This window comes from Macrobrachium nipponense, chromosome 47, assembly GCF_015104395.2.
Source record: "Macrobrachium nipponense isolate FS-2020 chromosome 47, ASM1510439v2, whole genome shotgun sequence".
NCBI lineage: Eukaryota > Metazoa > Arthropoda > Malacostraca > Decapoda > Palaemonidae > Macrobrachium > Macrobrachium nipponense.
Genome location: NC_087222.1, coordinates 3,217,362 through 3,232,605, shown reverse-complemented (window position 1 = coordinate 3,232,605; position 15,244 = coordinate 3,217,362).

The window sequence follows — 15,244 nt, the reverse complement described above, 5'->3', positions numbered from 1 at the left end:
AGACACCTGGATCAGCATTTAATGTTGAAAAAGCTAACGCCAACAGATGCCCCTCTGGGAAAAACATGTTGTTGTTCCCATCCACAGTCTGTGCCTACGTCACGGACCTAGATCCGTATATTCGTGTGTGTGTGTATGAAATTGAGCAATATTTCGCTCGACTATGTTCTTGTAAACAGAATTGTATATCAGACTTCTACCACACCTCTCTGCTTGAAGAGCTATCCAAATCTTCTTGCAGCTATCATTGTGATGTAGCTTTGTTAAATATAACTTGTAATTTAACTATGACTTTAACGTCTTCAAACCATACTAGAAGTAACTATTGATGGGGACTTAGAAAATATCATCACAGTCAATGATACTTGACGAAGGTGTGATGTATACCAACTGACACCTGCTGATATCATCGCAGGTCAAAACAATTGCAAGGCGATACCCCTTAAATATATAGAAGCACTCTTTTCTGTTTTAAAGAACGGATTTGAAGTCCACACATTGCGTATGCGGGTAGCCTGCTTTTGCTGGTGACCATCAACGGGGAAGAATATTTCTTGCACCACTGTTTTTACATGTCTTTGGCTAAATGAAGAGCGAAAGTCACAGGGAATCTAACCAGAAAGGTTCAAAGTATAAAGGGAAGTAGTCGCTTGCCTACAGGAAAACTTAGAATGAATTGTAATTTGTTCCTGCACAAATACAAACCTTTGCTTACACAGGAATTTTACCTTTCCAACACGAGCTGGAACGGTCATTCAAACTTATCAACATAGTCTCCATTCCACTTTGCTCCCAGCTACCATTGACTCCAGGCTCTCTGCCTTGGCTTTTGGCATTCAAACTTTTATTGATTAAACTTGAGTTGTATTCCTTTTCCTTTTGTGGTTGTTAACAATGTATTTGCATTAAGTTCTCAAACCCATCAGTTTGATTGTTCCTTGCTTCTACGAATACTGTTTGTTCCTACACGTTATCCAAACTACTGGTCCTTTAGATAAGGAATTACTTTCAGCGCCAGCTGGAACTCGGTCGTAAGATTCTAAAACAAGGTAGTTAGGCAGTAACTGTTTGTCGCTAGTCGGGAGTATCACCCCACTGGATGTAAACATTTCATTTTGCTTTCGACTTCCGTCGTGCACAGACGTTCTCTCTCTGCCCGCTCATGTCGTGAGATTACCAATTTCTTTCTTGTTTTCTTTGCTGATAGAATTGTGCTTGTTTGCCTATTTGTGCGTTTGTTTGTTCAGTATGCAAGTCCACAAATGATATAAGGTCTCTTGCCCCCCCATCTATGCGGCATTATGCCCTGGAGTAGGGGGCAGGAAATTTGGAGCTTTCCGCTCCAGTAATGATGTGGACCCTCACACCCTCTGTGTGAGATGCAGAGGGTGTGAATGCAATAGCCAAGGCATCATCGGAGAGTTCTCCCTGGACTCCTTTGTTGACTGACATGTCATCTTTTTTTCCTTCCCCCACGCAAATTCCCCCGTCTCGCTCTTTCCCCTTCGGGGGACATGTCTCCCTCCGCTTCTTCGCTCAATTTGTCGAGTGCCAAAGAGGGAGCAAAACATGGCGACATGGAGTTGTACTCAGGAACTTCTGTTCACTCAAGGGGGGATCCTTCCCCATTTGGGCAAACAGGAACTCCCCCCATTAACCCAACTCTTGTTCCTTTAGGTTTGCCTGACTCCACAGGTGGGGACCTGCAGCAGGTATGGCGGACGCTGAATCTTCCTGGCACTCCTTCAATATGGGGACTGCTCCATCATCGCGCAGCAGCCCCAGTGACCCACGGAACTGAGTCAAGGACAACGACAACTGTCTCGACAACTGGGTATGTGGCACCACCACACCTGGTGGTAGACTCAGCATATTATATCAGTGACCCCATCTGCTGTGGTGCAAACACCAGTGCCGCATACCTTGCAGGCGGAATATCTTCCACCTCCTCCTCCTCCTCCTCCAGGTTATGCTGTCCTCGCTCGAGTGCCCGAAGAGCTCGTCACTAGACTTCCCTTCTGTCTCCGTCGCCGTACCTGTCGCCCCTGTCCCTGCCCGTGGAAGTGCTGCTGCATCTTCAGTTCCTCTGTCCCAGGCTGCGCTGGAGCCTGCTGCTTCAGCAGCCACTGCAGCCCCGTCCTGGGTGGGGGGGGGGGTGATCTTTCTGCTGTCCTGGAGAAGTTGGTGAAGAGAAGTCTAAGAAGAAGAGGAAGGTGTCGTCGTCGTCTTCTTCGTCTTCGTCATCGTCTTCTGCCACCTCCTCCACTTCTTCTAGGCTGCCCAGACGAAGAAGAAGAAGGTGGTCTCGCCCCCTCTAAGAAGTCTCGTTCAGGGACTTCTAAGGTCCTGTCTCATCGTCCTGGTGAGACAGGTGGGCCTTCCGGTGGTCCTCCCATTCCTTCGGGAACGAGAACTGCCTCACCTCCCCCAGGGGAGAGCAAGGCGGGGACTGTAGAGGTACCAGCTGTTGCTGGCACCTCTGCTCCCGGATCTAGAGGTTCCGCCTCTGGACCGGGAACCGTCTCGGGTTCTCGCCAGCGAGTTTCTCCGAGTGTATGGTCACCTGCTGGTGACCATGCAGTCAGAGTTCAGGGCGCTGAGTACTCTCACTGCCAGGACTCCAGCATGGGGCGGAAGGATGGTAAGAGTTACCCAGGTGACTCTCGCCTAGCCGGTGATTGTTCACGTAATGATCGCCCAGTCCCCGGGGTAGATGTGATGGTCCCACCGGACCTTGCGTGAGATGAGACTGGGAGGAGGTCCCCCCAGTCTCTGAGAGCAGCTTCGGCTGCTTCTGGGAGTGTGACATGTCGAGAGGACTGTGCTTGTTCTCACCATATTGTTGGATGCTACCAATCACCCAACCGTCGATCACACCAATGCGATCAGACAGTCCGGGCAGCCGGTAGCTGTTCCCCTGATGCGAGAGATCAACACTTCCGTCCTCGGACCAGCACTTTTCCACAGGGAGACCACTGGTCTAGACCTGCAGACCAGTCATCACCGCAGGTTGGTGATTGCCTGCAGCCCTCTCCATCCACCGGTTCTGCCGGTAGACAGAGAGGGAGCGTCAGATCTGCCTCACCTGTCCCTTCAACCTCCTTGGGATACACCGGGAAGGGCGAGGCAACTATGGGTACTGTGAGGAGTGCGCTTCTCTCGGTCCAGCCACGAGAGCGTATGTGCCCAGTTTGGTCTTAGAGCCCGAGAAGTCATACACTCAAGTGGTTAGAGGAGATCACACAGGGGCTGATGAGGTTCTTCCTTCTGGAGGAAGAGTATCTTGAGAGGGGCTCGGCCTGGATTGACCCGATGGTCCATTGTCTCGGGACGCAGTCACCCGCAAGATACAGTGGTCGTTTGCATAGGTCATCACACTGATTCGTCAGCACAATGACCTCGGGGAAGGATTAATGGTTGCCCCCTGACCGTCCATCGCAGTTAGAGTCATTCTGGGGCCCAAAGAAGGAACCCAGAGCGTCCATAGGGCTCCCATGCTCCTCCTTGGCTAACGGTGTGCGGGACCAAGTGAACGCTCTTGTCTCAGGACAAGAAGCTTCGCTTAGGGCTAGCAGGTCAGACAAGTTGCTTCCCCCTCCTCTGCCTCGTCAGTGATGCTTCTACATGCCTTTGTCTAACTCTCTGCCGACCAAACAGGTTGACCCGGAGTTAGTCCGCCTAACTCTGGTTCATGCAGCAAGAGGCAATGGCCCTGGAGTCTACCACTATGGTAGCCTTCCAGGCCGTCTCCTGGCTAGATCTGTGGTCCCTCATCGTATCCAAGGTCGCAGTTTCTTCAGGACCGCTAGCTCCCGGAGAAGACTCGGCTTTCGGGAGACTTTGTCAGTCTGGAGGTAGGGCTATTGCCTACCTGGCCCACCAGACTGCTATCCTGTGGGCTAACCTGGTACTTAGGAGGGACCCTGTCCTGAATCGGGTAACCAGGGTGGTTGGTCAGGAGTGGACATTGGGTCTCAGGAACGGACTGTTGCTGGGTTCCTCCTCTCTCTTCCCCAGAGAGGTGGTGGACGCTGCCGTGGAGAAACGGAGAGCTGAAGACAGCAACCGTTTGGTACACCAGGCAGTTACGAAGACGTCTGAGCCGTCTCGTTCAACTGCAGCTAGGCCTTGGAGCTTAGCTAGCTCTTCCTCCACCCCAAGACTTCTGTACCATCAAAGAGGGTGCATGGAAAGACCCAGCCTTCTTCCTTCGCTTAGAGAGGGAAGCGTCAGACCCCCTCCCAGCTCTCCTCCTCTCGTGGGAAGTGGGTTAAGCAGAAGGGAAAGAAGGGGAAATGCTAGGGATGACGTTCCCTCTCACCTGCTGCCGAAAGTGGGGGAGGGGGTACCTGGCGAACCATTGGGCAACATGGCAGTGCTACGGAGCCAATACCTGGGTAGTAGATGTCCTTCAGGAAGGATATCTTCTCCCCTTCAAGTTGAGGCCACCCCTTACTTCCCACCCGATCCATCACCAGACATACGTTCCTGGTTCTGCCAGGAACATAGCACTCAAAGAAGTGCAGACGATGGTGAGCAAGGGAGCTGTAGAAATCATACGAGAACCGTCACCGGGGTTCTATAACTGAATTTTTCTGGTGGAGAAGTCTACAGGGGGCTGGAGACTGGTGATAGATCTCTTTCCCCTGAACCAATTTGTTTGCCAGACTCGGTTCATGATGGAAACAGCCCGTTCTATGCTTGATTTTATCAGGGAGAACGACATCCTTTCTGCGGACCTGACAGATGAGTATTTTCAAATACCCATCCATCGGTCCTCAAGGAAGTACCTCTGCTTTATCCTCGATGGGACGGTTCCAATTCAGGGCACTTTGTTTCAGACTCTTAACTGCCCCTCAGGTATTCACGCGAGTGTTCACTCTGGTGTCAGCTTGGGCCCATTGGGTTGGGATACATCTTTTGAGGTATCTTGACGATTGGCTGGTCCTGACAAGCTCTCACTCGCAGTTGCTACAGGATAGGGATTGCCTTCTCGACTTTTGTTGCGATCTAGGGATTGTGATAATTTTGAGAGGTCAGATCTTGAGCCCAAGCAGAGGATAAAGTACTTGGGCATGCTGATCAATCCAGTAGCAGCATAAGTTTTCCTGCAGACTCGCGGATCAGCAGGTTCAGGGAGGCAGCTCGACAGTTTCTGTCACGACAGGAACAACCAGCTCAGCTTTGGCAGGTCATAACAAGTCACCTGAAGCTAGTCCCTCACGGGTGTCTTCACCTGCGGTCTCTGCAATGTAGACTAAAGGAGTGTTGGTCACAGGCACGGGATCCGCAATCCTTCCTTGTTCCTCTCGCAGAGGAAGTAAGGGAGGATTTAGCCTGGTGGCTGGACGACAGGAACCTCTTAATAGAAGTGTAGTTGCACACTCCCCTTCTGGAGATGCTTCTGTTTTCCAACGCATTGAGTGAGGGTTGGGGCCCACACCTGGAGGAGTTTCTGGTTTCCAGGTGTGTGGAATCGACACGACGAGCACCTTCACATCAACGTTCTGGAGGTTAAGGCAGCGTTTCTAGCACTCCAAGAATTCCAGGAATGGGTGATGGGACACTGTGGTGTTGAGCGACAACACCACGGTAGTGAAGTACGTCAACGAACAGGGGGGGCCTAGCATACCTCCCGTTGCATCAGTTGACGGTGCAGGTGCACGAGTGGGTAGTAGCTCACTCGGTAGAGCTGTCAGCCAGGTACATTCCAGGCAAGAGGAATGTAGTGGCAGACAAGCTCAGCCGCCAGAATCAGGTGATTGGGACAGAATGGATCTCTACACCCAGACGTGGCGGAAAGGCTGTTTGACGTGTGGGGGGGCCGTCCTGTGGTGGATCTGTTCACCACCTGGCATAACAGAAAACTCCTGGTTTTCTTCTCCATCGGGCAGGACCCATGGGCAGCTGCAGAGGATGTGTTCCAACACCCGTGGGACAACCTCAAAGTGTATGCCTTTTTCCCATTTTGTCTGATTCGCAAGGTGATCAATAGGGTGCTGGTCCCCAGCAATCTTCAGATGATTCTAGTGGCTCTCAAATGGCCTCAGGCTGTTTGGTATCCGGACCTGCTGGCTCTTCTCTTGGAAGCACTGCGAGGGGTGGATATTTCCTCTTCCATGGAAATATCCCTCCTTGTGAGGAGCTTCGAGAAGTCTTGCCGACCCAGGGAACTCAGGCCCCGAGTGGGACGTGACTCTCGTCTTAAGGAGTTTGACTCGTAGACCCTACGAGCCTCTCCAGGAGTTGTCAGACAGGGATCTGACCCTCAAGACAGTCTTTCTGCTGGGCCTGGCATTGGTGAAGATAGTAGGGGAACTTCATGGTCTCTGATAATGTTAAACACTCTAGGGGATGGGGATCGGTTACACTCAATTTTGTCCTGGTTTTAGTAGTGAAGATTCAGAATACTTTGGTCCCTCACGATAGGTTTGAGTCCTTTACAATCCCCTCCCTAGAGAACTTTACTGGTAATGATGCTGAAGAGATGCTACTTTGTCTTGTTAGAGTGCTAAGGCGCTATCTGAAGAGAACTCGTCATCTCAGGCCTGAGTGTTGATGCCTCTTCGTTAGGACCGGGGCAACTACTGGTGTTTAGCATTCAAACTTTTATTGATTCAACTTGAGTAGTATTCGTTCTCCTTTTTTGGTTGTTAACAATGTGTTTATAATAAATTTTCAAACCCTTCAGTTTGATTGTTCCTTGCTTTCACGAATACTGTTTTCGTGGGACTCTTAATGTCTGGTAGTTACACAATAGCTGTTTCACCCTCTGATATACTTATGCCGCATCACTTTGAAACAATTAGAGCATTTCAAATCACAAGGGATTGCATAGCCTAAAGTTAATTATAACGTATACTAACCTAATTTCAGCCTAAGTTCTATACCACGACACCCAGGTTACTTCACTCATTCTGAATAACATTTAAGACATTATATTACATTGTGTAATATTTGTGGGGGATGGGTACTAGACTCCCCTCACAAATAACTACGCAAGTCCACGAATTGGAGTTCATGAATAGCGGGGGTCGACTGTATATAATGAATCTATAAATAGTGTGAACTTACAATTAATGCAAATGGTGAACTCGTTATCCTAGCCTGAATAGTCTAAGATTCGGGTTAGGACAATCTCTGATATTTGGTAGCCTTCATCTAAAGGACACCGCAAGAAAATTTTCCATATTCTTGGATATGCATCTCTCCTTAAGTAATTTCCCCAAGTGAACTTTTAGATGCAAGGAATAGTTAAGTGGGTTAGGCTCGGAGACCCCAATGACTCTCAGAGATTGCAGGACAACATCTAGTCTGTTCGATATTTTAACTATGGCTGCTTACTCTCAGTCGTCATTAAACAACACCAAACCATTCAACTAACTATAGAATGAACAAACAACTGACAACCAGTACTTAAGCACTATTACAAGTATACTTACAACCTAATACATGAAATAATCAAACACTGTGCTTTTTACAACTAAATACAAATATGTACAACAAAACAATATGTAGCTTCCTTTCACACAATATGCATTACCACTTTACGTAAATTAGGAAACTATACAAAACCATGTTACAACTTCCGACAAATTACAATCTCTCTTGTTGAAGTTTTGACATACTCCCCCGCAAGAAAAACTCATGTCTATATTGTGTTTCTAAACAATATACAAACCCTTTGTCTTTTATATTAGGAATTGCTTTGTGGTGAAGCTGGAAAGCTCTTGAACAAGGTGGTTAGGCAGTAACTACCATCTGTTAGGCAGAGAGACCCACCTGCCCGGATGTAAACATTCCACTTTCCTTACAGCCGTCTCCCAATGAAGATGTGTTTTGTAAGCTATTGCTGACTGTCGTTAACTCAATTTTCACGGTGGGATCTTTCTTTTGTTATTTTGTATTTACATAATACTATACTGTGTTTGATATTAATATTCAACCCTGTTTGATATTTATCAATATTCAAACCCACTTTTCATGATAGCCTTGCAAGCCACCTTACCCCAGTGTTGTCTTGGGATCGGCGGCAAGGGTGTAATATACACATCACATCCTCATGCCCTTTGACAATAAGGGCAAGACAGCATATTAGTTATGTTTATTGAAATAGTTATTTGATGTAGCGTGGTATTTTTAGGGATACTTCAGTGTCTGAGCTTACAAGATAGGCAGTTCTAAGCATTCATAGAGTGTGGGGGGGGTGAGGTTTTAAATATTCGTGGGGGTGTCTGGTACGCATCCCCCGTGAAAGGGAGGTCCACTGTAATCTCTCTGCAGGGGGAGAACCTCACCAGACCTCATAGATCCATCCTAAATTGCTTGGGCATACATCTGGTGTGATCCTAAGACTGAACCATGAACGTACACCCGTACACCCACAGAGGTGAACTCTGGGGAGAAAACCCTGAAGATTTCCTTCTCTTCACCTCACTTCTCCCAGTATAACCCCAGGAAGTAGAGACAACAGAAGAAGCTGATCAGATGCTCTTGACCCTCCTGCTGGTTCCGCCAGTAGGAGGGGTGAGTTACGCGCTGTTATCAACCCACAGTTATGAAGGCAACGCAAGTCTAGGAGAGCATTTTTGTCTCAGCGAAATGCTTTCCTGAAGAGAGCACAGAGGTTCTCGCTCCCTAGATGGAGTGCTCACTTCCATTGAACCAGTCTCATCATGTGAATACTAGCAAGAGTTGGGTGGAGTTGAGCGAGCCACTGGTTAGCTAGAACATGCACCGCCCTCCCATTCTTCTTCGAGGCCGACACCTTACATGAAGAAGACTGCACAGGGGACCTCCTCTAAGCCTTTTCTGATGTTTGATCTTGAGTGACCAAAACATCTTTCTTGGAACATGTACAAACACTAGTGTGAGGTCATTTTGACAAGAAGGAGTGGGACATTTGCACCCTGCAGCAGAGTCGGGACAGTGAGATGTCTCTATGGCACAGATTCTGGATGCACAAGCCTCCTTAGAGGTTCGTACATGAGTGTCTCATGAATGAGCAGTTAAAGGAGCGCAAATCAAAGTCTGCATTCCTGTGGCACCCAAAACACTAGACCCAATGGTAAGCATGACTGTTCCCAATCCTGAAGGATTAGGAATGCTGGCAAGAGACCCAACTGCTTCATGTGTGGAAGGAGGCAGACCTTGGAAGTCCCATGGCAGGGCTTCTTAGTGGGTGGAGAGGCCACATTCCAGGGCTACTATATCAAACCTAGGAGGAGGAGGCACTGACAAAATTGATGCTGGGAGATGGGGGTGAGTGTCCATCACCACAGGAGTCACATTGGTCAGGTGATGGGCAAACACCATTGTAGGCACTGAAACAAACCTGTGTGTGGTTACAGAAGTTGTTGTCATAACCACAGCACGAATCACTGGAAGTTATATAAAGTGTGCCATCAAGCCTTGCACTGATGGAGGGCCAGTTATGCCTAGTGAACCGCTCTAAATCGGAAGCCACACCTGCAGAAGCAAAAGTCAGGTTCAGGGGAGGAGTCCCCCATGTGCTGAGAGAAGGTGGCTTTTCAGGGCTTCTCTGATTCTATCAAATATACAACACGCAATCACATTCATATATCACACAAAAACAGAAAAGGAAGATCCTGCCATAAAGCAGAAAAGAGCACTGAGACAGTCGGGCAGAGAGAGAGCAGTTACGTATGTCTTCTCCATACAACAGCTGAAAACAAACAGGAATGTTGATGTCCCTGACTACAAGACTTCCTAACCACCTTGTTTGGAAGTTGAGCGTCCATTTTCAGGCTTTGCCTATAGTAATTTCTATTGTAAATGACCGAGGGTTTGTATATCATGTAGGAGCAAAAGTAAATTATTAACAAGCATTCCTCACGAAAACTTGACAGGTTTAGGAGTAAAGGTTAAGGTTTTCAAGGTCACTGCAGCTTTGTAATGAGGTACAGAATAAAGTTGTTGTACTATTTTCAACTTATCCGTTTGAATCATCTCCTTTAATTTAAGAAGAACCACTCTACTAAGATATCACATAGGAGAAAGAAGGAACCAGAAATACTTACGAATGACAGTCGTAAGGAAAAACAAACAGTCTTTCGCAAAAGCGAAACGACTAAAATATTGAGGAATGCAGCATCACTTATCACTCATATTACAGATCACTTGACAGGAAAATTATGTCCATCGGATGTGTTGCATCTTGTGAGATACACGACAGGATGAGCGAAGCAGCTCTAATGAAACGTTGATTTACAGACACCTATGTGTGGACAACTGGTTGTCTGGAAGACTTGGGAATCAGAGTGTCTGTGGAAATCATAACCTCATGATGGGCAATATTATTGATGGGTTTGCTATGAACAATAGATTAAAAGCTTCAGATTTATGTCAGTTTTTGTAATAATCTTTTACTTTCTCATATTTCAGACTTCCCATTCTTGAATAAGAGGTCATCGGTTACAGAAATGAATGGGCATCCCTGGCGAATGTTAGTGCAAGTGCATGTGAGGTGTTGAATAAGTTCCTAAAATAGTAAGTAAGAAATTCTCAATATCATATTTGTGCATTGGTGAAAGGAGGAAAGGGAGAAAATAAAAAAGAAAAAAAAATAAGTGATAGAAACAATGAATAACAATAGAAGAAAGTAAAATAGTTGGTAATCCTGTACTTTAAAAATGACATTGAAGGGCCCGAGGCTAAAATGAGCAACTTAGAATATCAGTTGAAAAGCGAGACCGAGGATCCAGTATCCCCGTCCCTCGACAAGAATGAAAATGGAGGTTTAGTGGGCAGTCATGCCCCAATCAGCTATACCCCTGTCTCTTTGGATCCAAAGATTGAAATCAAGACAGAAATGAAAACGGAAGTGGAGGTGTCTTATGAGTCGATGACTACTTGAAGTTTCACTGAGGATTTTACGTCAGCATCCAGAGATGAAGGCAAGTCGCTACCTATCAAAAAGGAAGTCACTAAGAAGCCTGCTTCAACCCGCATGGCAATCCACAGGAGGGACAGGCCCTTCACCTGCAAGGACTGTGGGAAGTCGTTCTCCCAGAAATCGTATCTGAATACCCACAAGGTGTTCCACACGGGGGAGAGGCCCTTCGTGTGCAAGGACTGTGGGACATCGTTCTCCCGAATATCATATTGGAAGACCCACATGGTGATCCGCACAAGGGAGAGGCCATTCGTGTGCAAGGACTGTGGGACATCGTTCTGCCTGATATCATATTTGAAGACCCACATGGTGATCCACACAGGGGAGAGGCCCTTCTTGTGCAAGGACTGTGGGAAGTCGTTCTCCAATAAATTAAATCTCAGGAGACACATGGTGATCCACACTAGGGAGAGGCCATTCGTGTGCAAGGACTGTGGGAAGTCGTTCTCCAATAAATCAACTCTCAGGAGGCACATGGGGATCCGCTTGAGAAAGAGGGCTTTCAACTGCAATGACTGTGGGAAGTCGTTCTCCCGTAAATCAATTCTCAAGATCCACATGACAATCCACATGAGGGAGATGCCCTTCTAGTGCAGGAAATGTGGGAAAGCTTTTTCCTGCAAGAGCGACCTGTAACAATTTCTGGATCCAGGAAGGAGAGACTCGATCGGAGGCATTAAAATCTCTGATTGAATGTGAGTTGTCTTCCCATGATTCAACCTGACCGTACGATTCACTTTTCTTGTTTTGTAGATCACATTGCGAATTTCACCCCTATAGGCTAATTAGTTATGGAGTTATTGAATTTATAATTTACAATTCAATAAACTGATTTTCTAACCATGTTTGCATTTAAGTAACCCATTCAATGTAAAAATTGACTTAGAGGCTCTCAGAAGCAATCATTAAAATCTGGTACATTTCCATCCACAACTTCTCTCAGGATAATGTCAATAAAGATTTCGTTAAGGAAGATGCAAGGCCGAATTTGATGATGAGACGGATAATGGTGGCTGTCTCATCCATGGGACTATTTGTGTTTCACTGCTCAGTCAGTGAAAGCAAATAAGAACTATAACAGTTCGAATGTCTGTCGCTGGACAGACCTCCAGCGACACTGTCCAAGAGTGCCAGAAAAATATGTAAGGAATATGGCAATAAATTAATGTAAATGTATATAGATATAAATATGTATGTGTGTATGTATAATGCAGTATACATTTATGAATTGATTATAATATAGATATGCAATAGAAGTACATAGCATGACATTACCATAGGTCCTGCATGTCGTAAAAGGGGACTAAAATTATAGATACTGCCTTGTAGTCTTACTTTTTAGTCAAAGACGAGGCCCACTGCCAATAACTGTGGTTGATGACAGCAGGGGTATGTGGTCGCAAAAAATAAAACATGCCTGATGCCTTAAGAAATATGAATGCAGTAGGGGGTCCCCTGTAAGTGACACACATCAGAATCCGCCTACTGGCATGATAAATGAGCAAGGAGTACCGTAAGGTTCACGGCTGCGTCGAAAGAAGTTTGTAAAGGAGTGAAAAATGAGAGCAGGTACGTGGAACGTTGGTACTCTAACAGGAAGACTGAGGGAGATGATAGATGTGATGGAGAGAAGCAGGAGGATAGATCTCTTGTGTGTGCAGGAGACTAGGTGGAAAGGGAGTGGAACTAGAGAGATAGGGAATGGGTAGAAGCCCAATTACAGCAGCTAACAAGAGGGAAGAAATGGAGTTGGAATTATAGTAATAACAACTGGGAGGAAAAAGTGGTGTTAGTAAAGAAAGTAAATGATAGGCTTTTAAAGATTCCAATAATAATAGACGACAAGGTAGCAAGTATAATATCAGCATCTGCTCCTCAGATGTGGTGCCAAGAGCGAGAGAAAGAATGATTTAGACAAGAGTTTGAGGCTGTCATTAGGACAGTGAGGGAGGAGGAGAAACTGATAATAGAAACTGATACAAATGGCAGGTTGGGAAAGAGAAGAGATGTGTATGAGGAGGTATACGGAGGCCATGGGTTTGGAATTAGATGTTACGATGGGGATTATATATCAGAGATGGCTCAGAGTTTTCAACTAGCAAGTATGAACACATGGTTTCATAAGTTGGATAAGTGCTTGATAACTTATGAAAGTGGAGGATTGCAAAGCCAAATAGATTACATCCTGGTTAGAGGAGCTGACAAAAGCAATGTGACAAACTGCAAAGGGATCTTGGGAGAAGTGTATGTTAAACAACATAGGTTGGTGGATGGATCTAAAATGTGAGGTAGGAAACCCAAGAGGAGATCTAGAATTAAGATTTGGGACCTTACTGGAGAAAAGAGGGAACAATTTAGGAAGACTTTGAGAGAGAGATGCCTAGAAAGGGGGAATGTAGAAATTGGATAGTGTTACAGAGGGAAAATAATCTGGGCAGACACGAGAGAAATATATGTGGGGGAAGCAGAGGAACTGATGGGAAGAACCAATGCATATAGACTGTCGAGAGGAGAAAAGTAGTGGTGGAGTGGAGAGGTGCAAGAATCAATTAAAAGAAAGTAAAAAACATCCAAGGACTGGAAAGTAAGGAATGCACAGGGTGCAGAGGATCAGTACAAAGAAGAGGAAAGAGATGTAAGAAGGAGGGTAGGTATGGCTATTGAAAGTGAAGCAGAGCAGTTGAATGAAAGGCTAGGAACAAGAGAAGGAGAAAAGGATGTCTATAAGATTTCCAACTTGAGAAAAGTCAGAGGCACGACTTTGGGGGCCAACAAGGATAGAGAAGGAAATATATTGTATAGTTATGAAGACATGAAGAAGAGATGCAAAGAGTATTTTGAAAAATTTTAAATACTGAAAATAAGAGAGAGGAGATGGGTGAAGCACAGAGGGTGGAGGGACTGGTGATGGAGATAAAGGATACAGAAGTGAAGAGAGCAATAAGTAAAATGAAGAATGGTAAAGCACCAGGTAAATCAGAGTTCCAAATTGAAATGATCAAATTACTGGGTACAGAGGGGAGGAAGTGCATGCTGGATTTATTGAGAGCTATATGGGAAGGGGAAGAAATGCCAAGGGACTGGGAGGAGAGTCTAATGGTACACATACACACACACACACACACACACACACACACACACACACACACACACACACATATATATATATATATATATATATATATAGATATCTATATATATATATATATATATTATATATATAAGCAGAAGGGAGATGTCATGGATTGTGGTAACTAATGGGAAATTCAACTAACAGACCATAGATTGAAAGGTTTAGAGAGAGTACTGGATGAGAGATTAAGAGAGATTATAAAGATCAGGAAGCAGCAGTATGGATTCATGAGAGGAAGAGGGATGGTGGATGCCATCTTCATAGTAAGACAGCTACAGGAAAAGAGGCTAGAGGGAAACCAGGAGCTCTATTGTGCATTTATAGATCTAGAGAAAACATATGATAGAATCCCAAGAGAAGGGATGTTCTGGTGTTTGAGGAAGAGGAGAGTCTCAAAAGTTGGTGCGGCTTGTCAAGATGAAATATCAAAGAACGAGCACAAAAGTAATAACAGCAGTTGGGGAATCAGAAAACTTTGAAGTTAGCGTTGGATCACACCAAGGGTCAACATTAAGTCCTTTTTTGTTTGTGCTGGTCATGGATGTGTTAAGTGAAAAGATCAGGCATGAAGAGCTGTGGGAATTATTGTATGCTGATGGTCTGGTGATTACTGCCGAAAATGAGAAGGACCTACAGAGAAGGGGTGGAGAGTGGCAGGAGTCTTCAGAGAGGGGTGGCTTAAAGGTGAATGTGAATAAAACAGAGGTTTTGGTGAGCAGTAGGGAAGATAGAGGCAGAATAGTAATACAAGAAAGAAGAGGCTTGATTATAAAAAAGGTGGAAAAGTTCAAATACTTTAAGCCAAGAGGGAGGATGTGAGGCTGAAGTTGATAGTAGGATAAAAGCTGTGTAGGGGAAGCAGAGAGAGGTAGCTGGAGTAGTATGTGATAAGAAAACGCCAGTCAAGCTAAAAGTCAAGATCTATAGCATGGAGATAAGACCTGTGTTAATGCATGGATCAGAAACATGGGCTCTAAGAAGAAAAGAGGCAGTCAAGCTTGAGAGACCAGAGATGAGAATGCTGAGGTGGATTATGGGAATATCACTGCTTGAGAGGTTGGAAAATGATGAAATAAGAAGGGTAGACCTAATAAAGATTTCAGAAATGCATTGTGGGAATAAATACAAATTATGAAAAAGAATAACTCAAAACAGGGAGTTGTTTAAAAAATTGATAATCAAATTTATAAACAGTT